Genomic DNA, 6820 nt, shown 5'->3' on the forward strand with positions numbered 1-6820 from the left:
GGTCCCGGGCGAGATAGCACAACCGGTGAACAGGTCAGGGTTCCATAGCTGCAGGCAGAACAGCAGAAACTGGATCAGCAGCACGTCCGGTGAACAAGTCAGGGTTCCATAGCTGCAGGCAGAACAGCAGAAACTGGATCAGCAGCACTTCCAGGTAGCAAATCCCGTGAACAGGTCAGGGTTCCATAGTCGCAGGCAGAACAGCAGAAACGGGATCAGCAGCACGACCAGGTTGACTGGGGACGGGGACATCCAGGAGTCGTCAGGCCAGGTATTCCTGAGTCATGGTCCTTAGGGCTCAGGTCTTGGTGTGAAGAGGAAGCGACGACACTGTGGCCCTGTCCAAATTTACCCCCGGACAGGGCCAACCAGGCAGGATATAACCACACCCACTTTGCCAAAGCACATCCCCCACAACATCAAAGTGATATAAAACAAACCATGAACTTACTACCCTGAGCCAAGGCCGTGTATAGCCCACGAAGGCCCCCACCGCCGAACGAAGCGCAAGCCTGCCAGAGACAGCAAGGGTGGTTCGTCACTCTAGTGTCAGGCCCGTGCTGCTTCGCACCCCTGTGCCAGACTACACTCAATCATAGGACGTACTGAAGAGATGAGTCTTCAATAAAGACTTAAAGGCTTTATTGACTGACTGAGTCTGCGTCTCGCACATGGATTGGCAAACCATTCCATAAAAATTTAGCTCTATATGAGAAAGCCCTGCCTCCAGCTGTTTGCTTAGAAATTCTAGGAACAATAAGGAGGCCTGCATCTTGTGACCATACCGTATGTGTAGGTATGTACAGCAGGAACAAATTGGTGAGATATTTAGGAGCAAGTCCAGGTAATGCTTTGTTACCAGGTTAGCAGTAAAACCTTGAAATCAGCCCTAGTCTTAACAGGAAGCCAGGCTAGCACTGGAGTAATATGATCACATGTTTGGGTCCTAGTCAAGATTCTAGCAGTATTTTGCACTAGCTAAAGCTTGTGTAGTGCCTTGTCAAGGTATCTGGGGAGTAGAGCATTGCAGTAGTCTAATCTTGAAGTGACAAAAGCATGGATTAGCTTTTCTGCATCATTGTTGGACAAAAAATAATAATAATATCAGATTTTTGCAATGTTACAAAGATGGAAAAAGGCTGCTTTTGAAATATTTTTGATATGTTCATCAAAAGAGGTGTCAGGGTCCAGATGCATACCGAGACCTCTCCTCATTGACACCTCTCCTCATTCCAGTGCCGATGTGTCTGGCTGAAGATCTCTCACCTCCCCTGACCTTGGTCAACTGACCTCTGATTGGTTGCCATTTAGCCGGGAAAATATCACAGATCATCAGACTGATGCAACCAATCACCATTAAGGAGGGATCTGGTTTGGACCAGTTTAGGCTGCTCTAACCTCAGCCTACTCCAGCTGCACAGGGAGATTAGAGACACAGGCACATCCAAACTGCACCCTTCACATCTGGACTTCCACATCCAAGGACTACAACTGGTGAACACCTTTTGTGCTACAACCTCTGGACTACTTTAGTGTGTGTGTGTGTGTGTGTGTGTGTATCACTGCCCAGAGTAAATGGACTTTGCAGCCAGAGTGCTTTTATAGTTACTTTCTGTATGTGCTGTTACTAGTCATTATTGTTACTTGATGTAACTTAGTTGGTAGCGATATCAATATCATGTTGCTGTAGTATATCATGTTACATAGCCAGTTTATCCCCTTATGGTCGCGTTATTATTTACTATACTTGCCATTGAAACCTATAGGTTCAAGATGGCCGCAAGGTTATTTTTCCTTATTCAATATGGCCTCTGGCCAACATGCGTTACAGTACCCGCCACTTCCAGTTATTATAATGTGACCATTCCAAGATGGCGGCCCCTCATGATATCCGGAATTATAACATGCTAAGCTAAATTGTTAACGGTATAGGATGTTAAGTTGTTTACCATGTTAGCTTGCTTCCTATTCCTTGCTAGATTTTATCAATGTTATGTGTTAAATCACATTTATAGCCTGCCATTACACATACCTATTAATATCCTCCTGCTGTACACTTGACATTTCTATTGGTATAGCCTTGTTATTGTATTCCATGTTATCTGCTAATACTCTTACTATTGGTATATCTTTAGCTATACCACTGTGTAATACATATTCCTGTCTTCTATAGATACCATGTCACACTTCCTATATCACTACTTCCTGTTTCTCCTGTAATTCTGGTGTATGAGGCTGGCAATAAACCTGTATTTTTCCCTGTTTCCACTGAGTCATCACCCCCTCTAACTGGACCTAGTAGTGCAGTTGTTCCTTTCACCAGCTACTCTATGGGTCCACCTCTTACTTCATTCCTTTACACTTGTGTCTGTATAAGGTAGTAGTCGTGAAATTGTTTGATTACTTGTTAGATATTACTGCATGGTCGGTACTAGAAGCACAAGCATTTCGCTACCCTTGCATTAACATCTGCTAACCATGTGTATTTGACCAATAATGTTTGATTGCTAGCTAAGACTTTGAAAGTACTATCAAAGCTACTGTAGATATAACGTGATTTGATGTCAATCTGTGGCCAATGACCTTAGAACTTCTTGGATGGGCACTTATAATAAAACTCTATGGCAGAACCCAAGGGGCTAACATTTTCTAACTCTAACCTTAGACTTAGTGATATACTGTCCCATAAGTGGCTCAGTTCTGTCAATCAGGCACAATGCTTGGTATTTTCTGCTGACTTGACCACCACTACAGAAAACACTGATCTAGTCTGAAACACTTGCATTTTGGAGCTGCCTTACATACTGACCACACCGCTCGTGTCGCGTGCGCGAGCGTTGCAAAATACATTTAAATATAAATGTTATTCAATTTTGCTTGTGTGTGTGCCAACGAGTGTCTGCGTTACCAAGTGCTAAAATAGAAGTCAGTTCTATTTGTGATGCTGAGCGCCGTGCAAGTCCTGCCTCCTCATTGGTTTATAGAAGCAGATACCCATATGGGTGATTGAAAGATGAACTGAGTTTGTTTGGTCGTCGTGGTAACTATGAAAGTTAGATGCCAATCGCCATATAAAGTCCAAAGAAGAAAAAGCCTGGAAGGGGGAGAGATGACTAGAAATGATTCGGTTGACCGTTTTATGTGTGGATTAATTGTCGCAGTAGAGGGCCTTTCATTTCAGGTAAAATAACAACTCAACGTTTACATCCCAGGACAAATTAGCTAGCAACAGCAAGCTAGCTAAATAGGACAAATTAGCTAGCAACTGCAAGCTTGCTAACTAAATTGCCATAAATGTTTAATGCTTTTTGACCTGTCCCCAAATTAATATAATTGGTTCAGAGTTTGTTTTGATATTTCAACCTGCGTGTCGTGATCAGGTTTGGTGTGGATGCGCATGGCCAGTTTGGGTACGGTGTTACTCAAGAAAGCAAAAATGAGACCATGTTTGTATGCGGCTTTATTAACTTTATGAAATATATATATGTAATGCCCTGACCTTAGTTATCTTTGTTTTCTTTATAATTTTGGTTAGGTCATGGTGTGACGAGGTTGGTTTGTGTAGTTTTTGTATTGTCTAGGGGTTTTGGTATATCTAGGTGTTTATATGTCTATGGTTGCCTGGATTGGTTCCCAATCAGAGGCAGCTGTTTATCGTGGTCTCTGATTGGGTAGCCATATTCCTTGGGTATTTTGTGGGTTATATTCTGTGTTTAGTTGCCTGTTCTGCACTAGCCATATAGCTTCACGGTTCGTTTAGTTCAGTGTTCTCTCTTTCATTAAAGAGTTATGTACGCTTACCACGCTTACCACCCTGGTCTCCTCATTATGACGACCGTGACAATATATGTATTTTTTTGGGCAAACTGATGTGTAACACGTATTAATGCCAAATTAACAAGCAAAACAGGCAAACCCACCTCAAAAATATTATTTTGTTTTTATTTTACCTAAAAATGTGGGGCTCAAACAGGTGGGGCCCTGCCCCACTTGCCCTGAATGACGGGTCGCCACTGGTCATGACATCCCTGTAGCCAGCAAGCTGCTTTGCCACACCGGGCGTGTAATCATAGACACGGAAGGAATGTCCTTTATGTAACAAGTTACCCCTCATTCAAGCCTCATGCAGGATAAGATTCTTGGTCTTGAAACTGTGACAACAGATGATTACTGGTTGAGGACGTTGGCCCATCCAGGCACGGGGACAAGAGCATGTACAAAGCTCTCCCTCCATTAGGCAAATCTGAACATGAATCTATCCTCCTGATTCCTGCTTACAAGCAAAAATTAAAGCAGGAAGCACCAGTCAATAAAAAAAAAAGTGGTCAGATGAAGCAGATGTTAAGCTACAGGACTGTTTTGCTAGCACAGACTGGAATATGTTCCGGGATTCTTCCGATGGCATTGAGGAGTACACCACATCAGTCACTGGCTTCATCAATAAGTGCATTGATGACGTCATCCCCACAGGGACTGTACGTACATAGAGGTCGCCGATTAATCAGAAAGGCCGATTAATTAGGGACAATTTCAAGTTTTCATAACAATCAGTAAATTGGCATTTTTGGGGCACCGATTATGGCCAATTACATCGCACTCCACGAGGAGACTGTGGCAGGCTGACTACCTATTTATGCGAGTGCAGCCAGGAGCCAAGGTAAGATGCTAGCTAGCATTTAACGTATCTTGTAAAATACAATTAATATTAACATAAATCACTAGTTAACTACACATGGTTGATGATATCACTAGTTTATCTAGCTTGTCCTGCGTCGCATATAATCGATGCGGAGCCTGTTAATTTATCATTGAATCATAGCCTACTTCGCCAAACGTTTATTTAACAAGCGCATTCGCAAAAAAGCACAGTTGTTGCACCAATGAGTACCTAACCATAAACATCAACACCTTCCTTAAAATCAACACACAAGTATATATTTTAAACCTACATATTTAGTTAATATTGCCTGATAACATGAATTTCATTGCACGCAGAGTCATGGTATATGCAACAGTTTGGGCCGGCTGTCGCATTGCGAACTAATTTGCCAGATTTTTACGTAATTATGACATAACATTGAAGGTTGTGCAATGTAACAGGAATATTTAGACTTATGGATGCCACCCATTAGATAAAATACGTAACGGTTCCTTATTTCACTGAAAGAATAAACGTTTTGTTTTCGAAATGATAGTTTCCGGATTTGACCATATTAAATGACCATAGGCTCGTATTTCTGTGTGTTATTATGTTATAATTAAGTATTTGATTTGATAGAGCAGTCTGACTGAGGGGTGGTAGGCAGCAGCAGGCTCGTAAGCATTCATTCAAACAGCACTTTTGTGCTCTTCACTGTGCTTCAAGCATTGAGCTGTTTATGACTTCAAGCCTATCAACTCCCGAGATTAGCTAGGCCTAACCCGGACAATGCTAGGCCAATTGTGCATCGCCCCACGGACCTCCCGGTCACGGCTGGTTATGACAGAGCCTGGGCGCGAACCCAGAGTCTCTGGTGGCACAGCTGGTGCTGCAATACAGCGCCCTTAACCACTGCACCACCCGGGAGGCGGTATCAGCTTTTTTTAGTACTCCAATAATCGGTATCGGTGTTGAAAAATCATAAATCGATCGACCTCTAGTACATACCCCAACCAGAAGCCATAGATTACAGGAACAACCGCACTGAGCTAAAAGGGTAGAGCTGTCGCTTTCAAGGAGAGGAACTCTAACCCGGAAGTTTATAAGAAACAATCAAACAGGCTAAGCGTCAGTACAGGACTAAGATCTAATTGTACTACACCGGCTCCGAAGCACATTGGATGTGGCAGGGCTTGCAAACTATTAGACTATAAAAGGGAAGCTTACCAGATGAGCTAAATTACTTCAACGCTCGCTTCGAGGCAAGTAACACTGAAACATGCATGAGAGCATCAGCTGTTCCGAACGACTGTGTGATCACGCTCTCCGCAGCTGATGCGAGTATGACTTTTAAACAGGTCAACATTCACAAGGCCGCAGGGTCAGACTGATTACCAGGACGTCTACTCCGAGCATACGCTGACCAACAGGTAAGTGTCTTCACTGACATTTTCAACCTCTCCCTGTCCGAGTCTGTAATACCAACATGTTTCAAGCAGACCACCCAAGTCCCTATGCCCAAGAACACTAAGGTAACCTGCCTAAACGACTACTGACCCGTAGCACTCACATCTGTAGCCATGACGTGCTTTGAAAGGCTGGTCATGGTTCACATCAACACCATTAATCCAGAAACCCTAGACCCACTCCAATTTGCACACCGCCCTAACAGATCCACAGATGACACAATCTCTATTGCACTCCACCCTGCCCTTTCACACCTGGACACGCCTCCGACCGCAAGGCACTACAGAGGGTAGTGCGTACGGCCCAGTACATCACTGGGGCCAAGCTTCCTGCCATCCAGGACCTAAAAATTGTCAAAGAGTCCAGCCATCCTAGTCATAGACGGTTCTCTCTGCTACCTCATGGCAAGCGGTACCGGAGCGCCAAGTCTAGGTCCAAGAGGCTACTAAACAGCTTCTGCCCCCAAGCCATAAGACTCCTGAACATCCAGCCAAAACTTCCGATTCCATTGTATCCCTCAGTAGGTTGGCAAAGAAGTTGCTGGGTCGAGAGCCAGCCTTCACTCCCTCTGCCAGAGCAACAATGAGAAGGTTATGACTTCTGGACCGGCGCTCCAAGTCGACCACATTCACGGAAAGCCTCTGTGCAATGTCCTGCAAAGATGTGCATAGCTTCTCGAACTCATCGATCCTACCAGCATTGAATTCAGAAGCC

The sequence above is a fragment of the Oncorhynchus kisutch genome, linkage group LG3 (assembly GCF_002021735.2).
Source record: "Oncorhynchus kisutch isolate 150728-3 linkage group LG3, Okis_V2, whole genome shotgun sequence".
NCBI lineage: Eukaryota > Metazoa > Chordata > Actinopteri > Salmoniformes > Salmonidae > Oncorhynchus > Oncorhynchus kisutch.